The following is a 13729-nucleotide window of genomic DNA, read 5'->3' as shown; positions in this document are numbered from 1 at the left end:
CAACTAACTAAGTGTGTGGTTCCTCCCAATCGTCAATAGCATCATAAGACCATCGTGGGCCCTAGCCATCCCTTATGCGTAACATCCCAAGCCACCGATCAGATCATCGATACTATCATAATAGGGATGTCACTACTAAAAGTTCTACAACATATGCATAATGAAATCTAAAATGCAATAATAAAGCATAAGATGATCTTACAAAGTAGATAACATCACCTATCACATGCTAATCATCAATATAAGGAAATGTGTCAGTAAATAACATCATCTAAGCATGATATCAAGCATCCCAAGAAGCTCCAACCACAGTGACTATGAATAGATCTCAATGGTAAGAGTAAAAAGCACTACCACCCGATCGTGTGGAACCTAAATGGTCCACTCTTAGCGCACTGAGGAGATAGTCTTAAGTCCCAAATAGGATATCAAATCACATAACACAAGTACTCTCTAAGTCGAAGAAACCGTAAAAGTAATCTAACTCAAAGGTTCCAAAATAGATTAACATCTAGACCCTGAGGCACACAAGACATGTAGGAAACCTACTATGTATGCGACCAAATTTCATCGCATGAATCACACTCGGAGTTACTCGAGCAGTCCCTAGTGATCCCACTGCAGCCACTAGTATCCTCTCATACTAGAAAGGCATACTATAGAATTCAAGGTCGCAACCAAGCATTCTCTCTACTCCCATCCTAGTCTATACAAGAACTCGAGGCATGGGTGAGAACATACAAATAACTCTTATTGGGTTCATTTTAATTCCCATTTAGTGTAATGTTTTCACTTATTAAAAAAAATACAATGAGTTACCCTAGCAGCCACTTTAGGGCCTCGGCCCCCATTGCAATCCACTTCCCAACACTACAAGTAGATAACCTACCCTAGGCTCATAAAAGCTCAAATCAATAACCATAGTAAAATCACCTTATCCCTATACAAGCGACTAGAAAGCATCAAAAGATAATCCACAATAATCATACATGTTCTCTGCGAGCAACTAGAAAGCACCAAAAGATAATCATAATAATCACAACAGTTCTCAACGAGCAACTAAAAGGCATCAAATGATAACTCACAATATCCATCAGTTTTTAATGAGCAACACAAAGTATCCCAAAATAATAATGATCAACAAGTAACAATGGTTAAGTCAAAGATGTTACAACATGACATCACCAAGATCAAGCAAACAAACACTTCAGTCCCATCAAGGCGACTAGAAAGTAACCCAAGTATAATTGATCAAGGAATAAAAAATGGTTAAGTTAGGTATCTCATAAACATACACCTCATTTTCACACAAGAAGATTGAAAGCAATAATGAACAGTAAACATATCATAGAGCATATCACCGCATACCATGGTTGAGTAAAAAAAAAAAATCAAGATCGAGATCAACACTAGCATGACATCACAAACAAATAACCCCCAAGCCTCTAGTAACAACCTAAACTGGTCAATATCTAATCAACCTCAAAACCCCCAAAGCATAGACAATACATTGAAAACATAATAGTCTAATAGTTTGGTTTAAGTTGAAAGCATACTATTGAGTTAATGTAAGGTTCTTTCAATTTTTGTTTTCAAGTACGTTACAAGTAAAAGATTCTTAGTTAACCCTTATGCGTTAACCCATTTACCTCTTCAAATAAAATATAAAAATTACCCTCCCATTATATTAAATCAATTTTCCAAAAATAATTAAGGGGATAACTATATTGACTTAAACTAAAATGATTCACAATTTATTAAGATCAATATTCTCGGTAATTTAAATAAATTAAAATTTCATTGAGTAACTTCAATTATCAATTAACTTAATTAAATTATAATTTAATTAATTAATTAATAATTACATAAATACCTATATTAATTTCATAATTACCAGTCATAAATAAAATAATTTCATTAATTAATAACTATATTTTAAATACATTATTATTTAAATTAATAAATATATTAAAATCTATTAATAACTATAATTACATAATATTAAAACCTTATTAATAAATATTGTTAATTAGCAATAATATTAAAAGTTTTTAATAAATAATATTAATTAAAATAATAATTAAAAATTAATATTTAAAAAAACTATTAACAAATATAATAATTAAAACTTTTATAAAACTAGCACGTCCTTATATTGGTCGTTAGCCTTTTAAAACAAGTCGGGACTGCAGACTTAGCTACTGCTGCCGACGGCAGTTGGTACTGATGTCACGTGCATCAGCTTAGTCTGCGCACGTAGGCAGATATGAGCTTTCGATATTTTAAAAAGTAAGTGGGCGGGGGGGTCCCTCCCCATCAATTGTAATTTTTTTAATTTTTTAAATTTATTTTTCAACTTTTAAATCAAATGAAATTCATCTCCCTTTTGAAAATAATTTGTTTATTAAAAACAACCCCCTCCAATACTATTAAGTTTCAATAATATATATATATATATATAAAATAACATTTACAATTTTAGTCTAATAGGAAAAATACATTTAACCAGTCAAATTTTGAATTTAAATTTTTCTTTTATTTCAAACCTTTCCCAGATTTATTGCAATTTCCTTTTTACCTATGGACGAGGTTTTCAAATTGATCTATTTTTTTTTTTCAATCATATTATACAGATGAGATACAATACACATATTGTAGATTCAGAACAAGAGAACGAAAGATTCATGCAATGAAATTCAGAGAATCAATTTCAACAATCACGAAGAAGATAGGATTATCTAAATAACAAAATTTTAAGTAGGTAAACAAAACTCAAGAACCTACCTAGTTCTAATGCTAAAATTGCAACCCCCAAAAGATTCGCGAGAGAATTTGCTTCTATCCAAGAACTTCTCTCTAACAATTTTCCCAAGATTTCCCTTCTAGAATTCACTTCCCAAATTTGCTTCCAAAATTCTTGTCCAAATTCCTCTCCTGAAAATGAACCCCCAAAATAAGATAAAGAGTTCTCTCTTCAAATCGAGGCACTAATTGTGCATTCACCCAGGAGAACTTTGTGCTTACCAAACTCGAACTCTAAATTAACTTTTCTTAATCTCTCTTTTATCTTTTCTCATGCAAGTTAATTAAATTATTAAATTAACTTTATTTACTTTTCACTTGACTCTTTTTAAATTAATTTATTAAATTTAATCTTATGCACACACTTTATGTAACTAAAATATCCTATTAAATTTACTTGTTTTATCTTTTAATTAATTTCTTATATTTTTATTTCATGCACGCATCATGTGAACTTAAAAATTTTTAATAATTAATATATTTTCACTTTTTAATTTATTTCAAAACTTAATCGATAAAATATTTATTAATTTAAACAATAATAATATTTAGCATTTATTTAAAAATGAACTCTAAATATATTATTATTAAATTAAATAAATATTATCATGTTCTAAATTTATACTTATAACTTTTATCTTCAAATTTAATTCTTTTATTTAATTAATTAAATATAATTAAATATTAAAATATCATAATAATTTCCCATTAAATTAAATCATTAATTTAATCTTTTAATGAGACTTAATTAATAGAAAATCCACCAAAGACTCAAAGTAAAATATGAAAACCCATCATAGTAAAACACATACAAAATCAAACTAAAGGGTTAAAATCAAAAATTAATGTCATTCGACACATTTAGAGGGTACTCAACTCAGATACTTGTCCTAATTTCCAATTAAGACAAATGGCTTAAAGGTTTAGGGTTTGGACTTAAGAATTTATCTCCTCTCTCTTACCATTGAGATAATGCGATAGGGTACGCTCATCCTGATAATTAAGGGAAGTTGATACCCGGTACCTACAACCTACATGAAGTCCATGCATGTACAAACATAATATTCTAAGCTAAACAAGCAATGGTAGGAAGTGGTGCATTGTGTAGATCCTGACTAACAGGTGACTACAACTCCCTTCCTTAACCACATCAAAAATGTCATACATAAAGAAAACAAACACACACACTATACATATGCAGTATGGGGTAAGTATCCATAAGAAAAAATATATACTAATCATCATCAATAACTAAAAACACTATAATAATCATCATGCACACATGAAGCATAGAGTACCAAGTAATCTCATCATAAAATTAACTAAATCTGAAACAATATCTGATAATCTCAAAACAATGCTACTTGTCATCAAACATAAAACTAGCCTAAAAGAGTTTGGCACTGATAGAAAAATGTAACTTAGGGGCAAGCACTATAGGAGTTTGCATCATTCACTAAGTTGTCAAGTAGACAACACAATTGCTCACATTGCCTTTTTAACACATGTTGTCTACAACATGATTTGTGTGTTACACCCTTGTAGACTTATCCTCTCACCATTGCACTTACTTTCGTGCTTAATGGAGGATAACCCATATCTGGTGGACATGTGCCTAGTTGTATGAATTATCATGTAGCCGATTCTTAGGCATTCTAGATGCATCTCAGAGGCCTTTATATATAGGTACTCCTAGTGTACTCTTAACACATATTGAATGAATATATCATCATTTTGATCACACTCTTTCTTTTTGGCCTACAATTGTACTTGTGTTTGAGTTCTTAGCTCTTGAGTGAGTTTTTTCCTAAGGCAAATTCTTACATGGTATCAAAGCTATACCAAATTCTTAGATGGTATCAAAGCTTGGAGATTTTCTCATCACATAGCCATTCGAGACCACTGTTGCTTCATCACCTCAGCCTAAATCTAGAGTACTGCAGAAATTGGGAGCATCTAGAGCCAGATCAAACCTCACCATTATGTCCAAAATGTTTATTCACTAAAGATCAACTATAAACTCGGCTACCCTAGGCCAAAGTCAATTGCGAGGCAAAAAAAATGCAAATCAAAATTCAAAGGCCCCAATTTGCAACACGGGTATGATCTTTTAGATCTACAATTAAAGTAAATTTGGATCTACATTTTTAATTCTTTGTAATTTTATATTCAAATTTTTTTACCTAGTCAGGCTGGCAGGAAATTTTTTGCAGGTACCAAGTTAAGATCTTGGCCCTGTGCAGAGGATTATTCCTCTATTATTATTTTGGTAGACAGTTTTAATTAGCGAGCATATACTTTTCACAAATCTAGCATATATAATTTTACCAGTAGCTTTTAACATTTTCGATAGCAAAGAATCCTACCGGCGGTCAATAACCACCTCACCGGTGCTCAAACAAATCCTGGTGGGCTTGTTTGTTTTAGCAACCTGTAGCTTTTTTTTTTAAAAGCCTTTGAAATCAGGCTCACCATGAATGTGCGATAAATTTTTTTAATTCTAGTGTTTAAGAAAATTTTTGGCATGCATAAAGCCTACCTCCAGCAATAGAGTTTTAAAACCCTGGTGCTGAACTTTCTAAACCTTTGCAGGCTACCATGCAGCACCTCCGCAGGCATACACGCGGTGCCCCTGAAGGAAAATCACAACGTTAATGCCATGCAGGCTGCATAGTCAACTATTACGTAGCACCTATCTATCATCCATGTTAGCGCAAGCTGTACTATGCCACATCCACCAGTTTCATACAATTCCATAGAATCATATCATGTGCCACATTAACACATTTGTACTGCCATTTCATCTAGCAGTCTTGTTTTTGTTGATGTCATCATTTAACTAGGTTAAAATTGACAACCATCTAACCATCATTCCTAGTCATTTTTCAACTGCTACGATGGTCATTTAACTATCAAATTTAAGATAGCATTTTTTCTTCCAAATCCCTCTCCAAATTGATTTTTGATTTGGCAGCCTGACTTTGCAAGCCCATAACTTGGTCATTCGGACTCCAATTCAGGTGCAATTAATTTTGAAATTGGGTAGAATTTCCAAAGCTTTCCAGTGGTGGTGTTCTTTCCTAGTTTTGGTGCAAGGATTTTTTAGAAATTACATTTTTTGGCAACTGTGCCTACTTAATCTTACATTTTGCAACTTCAAATGCTCTATATGGGCTCATCTGGACATGAAAATAGGTTTTATTTTTTTTGAAAATGTGTATTTTTTCATCTACTTTCTAGATCTATAGTTAGATTCTAGGGTTGTGTGGACAAAAATCTCACTTTCAGAACTAGGGCTTTTTCTGCAATATAATGCTTTGATTATTCTACATGGAAAGATATTGCTTAGAGTAGATTAATGGAAAAAGGTTGCAATTTTTATGTTGATGGTACAATTACCAAACCTACTGATGCTAAAGAACTTATTTTATGGAAAAAATAAGACCAACAGGCTTTAGGAATTATCAGGAGTTGTATACATAGAGATCTCTTCTTCCACATTGCCAATTTCATAGAATCCAAACTAGCTTGGGACAAACTTGAATCATTGTATGGTAAGGTGGATGAAGAAAATGGATTTCAGATTGAGGACAATCTACTTATCTTGGATCCAAAGAAATTTGACACAATTTAGGATTACACCAACAAAGCCAATGAGTATAGGGCACTACTTAAAGATTGTGGAAATCCCATGAAGGATGACAATTTGATTCATCACATCTTGAAGAGGCTACCTTCAGAGTATGCTTCCTTTGTTTTGAGTTTCAATACTCATAGGTTAACCATGGGAACTGCTTACAAGAAGCCTAAATTTGATGCATTTGTAGAAATGTTGATTGTTGAACAATCTCACTTGATGGATTTAGGACTTCTCATGAAATCAAAGACCAAAGCCTTGGTGGCTAGTGATGAGCACCAATCAAGTCAAGGAGGGAAAATTTCTAGCAACAACAACAAGAAGCAGTGAAAGCAAAAATAACTATTTGAGACACAACAATCCTTCTTACAGAAAGGCCATTCTTCTTCCAACAAGAAGGGAAGTAATGAAAAGAAGGAAAAACTTCTTTGTGCATACTGTAAAAAGCCAAATCATGATGACCATCACTACAAGACTAAAAGAATCAATGAGTTGGAAAACCTACTTAGGAAGAACAAGATTCAAGTGCCAGGTACTTCCAAGAATTCAACTCCAACCTCTTCAAAGGGAAAAGGGCAAGCACTTATGGCAAATACAAGTTCTTCGTTGGAATGGATACTTGACTCCAGTGCCTCTTACCACATGGGTTCTTCAAAGGGAGACTTTTCTTCATTGAAGTAGTCAAAGGTACTACACATCTTCATGGAAGATGATACCAAGATGGAAGTTGACGAAAAAGGACATGTGGAAATGGACAATGGGGAATTCAAAGATGTTCTCTACATTCCAAAACTTAGCTCCAATCTCCTCTCAGTTTACCAAATCACTCACCTTGGAGATGGTCACAAAGTTGAGTTCCTTCCAGATTTCATGATGGTGTGAAGTGTAAAAGATGATTCATTGGTTGCAGTGGGGAAAGTCAATCATGACAAGAGGCTTTATGCCTTCTCCCACTCTGTGCCTAAGTCTCCTTCTCAAGCCTTGTTGAGTCGCTCACATTCACAAATCAACTTATGGCATGAGTGGTTTGGTCATCTTGACTTCTGCTCTCTTCAACAACTTTGCTCAAAACACATGGTCAAAGGTCTACCTAACATCAACTTTTCTAAGGGTGATTGTTCCTCATGTTTAATGGATATGCATCTTAAGGAGAAGTATGATAAAGGGAAGTCTTTGAGAGCTCCAATTGTTCTTTAGTTGGTTCACATGGTTTCAACAAGTCCTTTTGTAGTGACTTCAGTCAGGCAAGGCTGCTACATCATTAGTTTAGTTGATGACTTTTAACGATTCACATGGGTCTACTTCCTTCATCACAAGAGTGAAGTGGTTCATAAGATTCAAGCCTTCAAGACTCATGTTGAACACAAATCAAGGAAAGCCATCAAGGTTCTACAGGTGGACAATGAGAACAAATATGTGGATAGAAGTCTTAAGGACTTTTCTAAACTTGAGGGGATTGATCTTCAGAATCCACCATCATTTAATCTGCACAAGATAGATATTGCAGCTATGAGGATTAGAACTCTCAAGACCATGCCAAGTTGCATGATAAAATCCAAGTCTCTTGATCCTACGCTTGAATTTGAAGCCATTAGCAATGCTAGTCACATAATTAATTGGTCTCCTCATAATGCCTTAGATGGTAAGACTCCTTTCGAGGCATGGTGCAGTAGAAAACTAGTTGTGAGTCATTTTAGAGTCTTTGGTTGTCTAGCATGGGCAAACCTGTCTTCTAGGGGTTGTAAGGCACCAACACCTAGGCCTTGTACTTTCATTGGGTATGAAGACAGTTCTAAGGCTTACAGACTTATGGATCCAGAGACTCATGAGATTTTTGTGGAGAAGGATGTTCACTTTGAGGAAAGTTGACTGAACTTATCCTCTAATCCTCTTCGCACTTCATATACTATGGAAATTGGTAGTGACACTAGCGATAGTGCTTCAACAGATTCAGACACATGAGGTTCTATCGATAGTTACAATGAGAGGTCACATCATTAGTATAATCCACATGCTTATATTGACATAGTGAAAGGTCCAACACGGTAGGGTACATATTATCTTCTAGCTCTAGCTTTAGTTGATGACTACATAGCAAACATTTTAGGTTTATTCATGGAGTCACACACCATAGATTTAGGAGATAGCCTTGAGGATTTGCATCTTCTCTTTGATGAAGATGATCCTTCTACAGTTGTTGCAAGGGCTTACTTTTACCCTCATGTCCATTCTCTACATGATCAATCTTCATAGGTTGGCTTGATTGTGGATACTAATGTACAAAAATTGGAGGAGGTCTCTTTGTTAGTTGAGGAGATAGATGGTTCATTGGAACAGGTTCAACTGACATCCTTACTAGATCTATATTCATTCTTTTCAACATTGTTGAAAGGGGCAAACATCAACATCAGCTCAAGGATAATTGAGTAGGTTTTAGGGCCACCATACATCTTCAGGATTGTACCTTTGTCATTGTTTCATCCAAAGGGGAGGAACATCATTCTGCACTCATGGACCAACTTCTTCCTTGAAGCAACACTCACTGATAGGCACTCTTCATTTTGGGGGGGACTACCTTGTCTCTATTCCTCTTCTTTCTTATGGGGGGGACTTTTCCCTCTTATGATGTTTAGTTCTTCTCCTTCTTCACTTTTGTATATAATGGATGTATGTCATAATGGGGGGGTCTTGATTACTAGATCCATCCATGCATCCCCATTTATCTCTCTTTTTGGGGGAGGTTTTTTCCCATGAGATTTTCCCTCTTTCTTCACTTTATGAGAGACTACATTTTCCTTATATACATGGGTACCTAACATGGCCTAGTAGCCTGAACCCATTTTGCATTTCATCCTAGTTTTCGTAAGCTTAAGGGCATTCCCCTAAGTTGCACTTAAGGGGGGGTGTTGGTGTAAATATGTATTTACTATTTACACTTACTTAAATTTACTTATGTTAATGCATTATTTTATTATTTTATTTTGTGAGACACTTAGGAGTTTGTGCACCTTTTTGAGTTGTCATGTTGACAACACATAAGTACACAACTCTTTTTCAGCACATAGTGTCTACAACACTAGAGTTTGCATCATTCACTAAGTTGTCATGTAGACAATATAGTTATTAACACTCCCTTTTTAGCACATGTTCTCTACAAAACTGATTTGTATGTTACACCCTTGTAGGCTTATCCTCTCATCATCACACTTAATTTCATGCTTAATGGAGGATAACCCATATCTGGTGGACATGTGCTGAGTTGTATGACTTATCATGTAGCTGATTCTTAGGCATTCTAGATGCATCTCAGAGGCATTTATATATAGGCACTCCTATTGTACTATTAACACATATTGAATGAATATATCATCATTCTGATCATACTCTCTCTTTCTGGTCTACAGTTGTGCTTGTATTTGAGTTCTCAATTCTTGGGTGAATTTTTCCCTAAGAAAAATTCTTACACATTCCAATCTTTTTAGTACCTAGATTATCCCCTTCCCCCATAAAGGAAGGAATTTTAAATTCAATCCATCTCACTCTCATCCTTTCATCCTAGTAAGAAACATTAGCATGTTTGGTATTTGAATTAAGTAGTTTATTATTTGTTAATTTAATGATAGTAGCTTCAATCTTCTGCTTAAGTTGATCCACAAACATTTGTTTTGCTTAAAAAAATTGTGTGTTCCTCTCCTTCCATAGTTCCCATAGAACTCTAGAAGGGGAGGAGATCCAAAGGTTATGAAAGATTCTCTTTGATCCTAGTAGAGGCGAAGAGGATAACATACCCTTTATAGACTTTGGAAAAGCCAATTGGATTCCAAGTTGAGAGCATAACTAGTGCCAACAAGAGCTAGAGTAAAGGAAATAAAGGAAGAGGTGATCAATAGATTCATCCTAAAATTCACATAAGGAACATCTAATAGGACCTAAAATATGAAACCTCTTTAATCTTTCTACTATAAGGGCCCTTTGATAAAAGAAAATCCAAGAACAAAATCCTACATTGGGAAGTCATAACTTATGCCAACACAAACAAAGAGGAAAAGGAGTCGTGGAAAAACCTTGAAGGGATTCAAGGTACTAATAGCCCATTTTTGAGCTATATTCTTCATCATTAATCCCATCCCAAATGAGAACATCATTCCATCCTTTGAAATAGATATCTCTTGAACAAAGGATTGATTATATAAAATAACTATCCTCCACGGGTATATCTTCCACCTCAAGATCTCTCCAGTGCCAACTCAACCCATCATCTTCAAAAATAAAACAGTCTTTAATTTGTGTACCCCATTTTGTTTCTAGATAAGATTTGATGTTTAGAAGGGAAGGATAATGATCAAGGGTGCTATAACCCCACAAGAATCTCTAAAAAACAAAACCTTCCCTCCATCCCCTAGATTCCAAGAGAGTTTTTTCTGAATAATACTCTTGCACTTTAGGAGGAAATTCCAAAATCTCAAGCCTCTAGAAGGATTGACTTCCCTAAATAGATTTATAGGATTGGGAGAAGACATATACTTATGAGAAAGAATTATAACCCACTTAAGGTTAGGGAAACAGACCATCCTCCATAATAACCTAGCACCCAATGCCAATCCTTGGCGGTTGATGTCTTAATGTCAGCTCCACCCAAACTCTTGGATCTGCTAATTTGATCCCAAGAGATGAGTGAAAACTTCTTCCTATTTGTATCTCCTTTCCAAAAAAAGGTCTTGCAATGACCATAAATCCAAATCAATTTTCTATTCGGAAGGTCCATGCAAGAAAGTTGGTAGATAGGAAGGGCAACCAAAATTGTAGAGACCATGGTTCTCCTACCTATAGAGGAAATCCATTTACCCTTCCATCCACTCATTTTATTTTTTGGTTTCTCTAGCAATGGATCCCATAGCTTTGAGGCATTATGACTCAAATGAAGAGGAAGACCCAGGTATCTGTAGGGCAACATACCTTTGTTGAAGTCTAAAATGGAATAGATTTGGGCTTCCAAACTAGGAGAAGTATTAAAGAAAAAGATACCAAATTTATCTCTTGACCAAATGCTTTAGAATAATTTGACAAGATGTCTTTCAAGACTAAGGCCTCTCTTACTAAACTTTCCCCAAATAACATTGTTTCATCTATAAAGTGTCAATGTGTAGATGGTTCCTTGTTGATTTTTATAAGGATACCTTTGATGATCCTGTCCAATCTAGCTCACTTAATTGATCTACTCAATGCATATGCCATCAAAATGAAGAGAAAGGTAGAAATTGGGTCTCCTTGTCTCAAACTACAAGAGATGCTAAAAAAAACCTATAGGTGAGCTATTTATCAAGACATGCATTTTTGGACTAGATATACTTTAAAAAATAAGCTTGATCCATTGTTTAGGAAAACTATAAGCTTCCAAACATTTTCACAAAAAGTGCCAATATACCTTGTCATATGCTTTCTTAATATCTAATTTGATGAACATACTAGGTGTCTTATTATTCTAAACTAAATGAATAGCTTCTTGGGCTATTATGAAGCCATCATATATTGATCTACTTGGGACAAAAACTATTTGTTCCTCACTAATTAGATTAGACAAAATATTTTGAAGTCTACAAACCAAAAATTTTGTGAATATCTTGTAGAGAGTATTGCACAAAACTATAGGTTTGAAGTCATTGAAGGAATCTACATTAAGTCCTTTTTTGGAATTAATGCTATAAATGCATTGTTAACTTTCCTCAGCAATTTTTTCAAGTTTACGACTCCTTCCAAGCCCTTCTTTATGTCTTCTCCAATGAAACCCAATCATTTTTGGAAGAAAAAGGTAGGAAAACCATTAGGACTAGGTGACTTGTCCTAATTCATTTGTTTCATAGTTGCTTCTACCTTTGGTTTGTTAATCTTCTACATCATAATCCTTCTTTTTTTTCCATGGGGACTAATCCTGGAATGTTTGGAAAAAATACTACAACGAGCTGACAGGTTGAAACTCACTCCATTGTTATAGATGCCTTGAAAATAAGATATGGCTTCCAAGTTAATATCCTTAGGAGTGTTCTTTAGGATCCCATCCATACCCCTTATGGAGGTGATTCAGTTAGCGACTCTTCATTTTTTAGAAGTATTGTGAAAACATTTGGTATTATTATCCCATACTTCTAACCATGTCTCTCTCAATTTTTGTCTCCAAAAAACCTCTTATTTTCCCAAAACCTCTTCATATTATTGTATTAATCTTTTTTCTTCAAGAAATTGTACCTCATCCATTCCATTCTCCATAACTTCCTTGTTTAAAGAAACTGGCTTATCCTCCAAGGTTAGCTTATCTTTAAAGACATTGCCAAAAAAAATTGAATTCCACCCTTTTAACTTACATTTGATTACTTTCAATTCGCTAACTACCTGAAACATCTTAGAACCCAATATTTCAGTTTCCACCCACCATTGCCTAATAAGATTAATAAAATTTTCATTCTTGAGCCACATTTTCTCATACTTGAAAAGATAAGTAGTAGGACATTTATTATCCAAAATACTAAGCTCCATAGGATTGTGATTCAATCCTGATATTGGTTTAACTTCAGTTCAGAATGATATTGATACCGTGGATAGATCTCCATAACAAAAGAACCTATCTAATCTCTCTAGAATATTGTTGAACCCCTTCCTCCTATCATTCCATGTAAAGGTGTTATCAAAACTACCCAATTCTAGTAGGCCTGACCTATTGACCTAGTCAAAAAAATGTCTAGAAGATGATGAGAGGTGTTGCTACCACCTCTCTTTTCAGAGGGTTAGAGAATAGCATTAAAATATCCTCCTAAGATGGATAGACCTTATTCTAATATAAATCTATCTTCCAATTTCTTCCAAAGCCTGGATTTATCCCTATTGTGAATTAGACTATAGACATTAAAAATCCTATAGTAGAATTCAAATATGATACCTTTCACCATTCCACTGATCCAATTTTTATGAATTTTGAAGGATGAAATGGATACATTCATTGGATCCCATATTAAAGATAGACACCCATATACCCCTTCAACAAGGGAATCAATTATCTCTCTTTGTCTTAGAGATCTTCTAAACTTACCAATTTCCTCACTAATAAGTTTTCTTTCTTGTAGAAGAATTATGTCAACTTTTGTATTAGAAATGTAATGCTTTAGGAGCCTCTTCTTGTTAGGGGCATTGAAACCCCTAACATTCCAAGTTAAGACATTAATTATGTTGATGGAAGGACCTTACCTTTCCCAACATTAAGAATATTGATTAGTTTTACTTGACCTTTAGTGGTCCCTT

The sequence above is a fragment of the Cupressus sempervirens genome, chromosome 7 (genome assembly GCF_028749045.1).
Source record: "Cupressus sempervirens isolate cs-2001-9-10 chromosome 7, ASM2874904v1, whole genome shotgun sequence".
Lineage (NCBI taxonomy): Eukaryota > Viridiplantae > Streptophyta > Pinopsida > Cupressales > Cupressaceae > Cupressus > Cupressus sempervirens.
Note: the sequence above shows the minus strand (reverse complement) of the source record.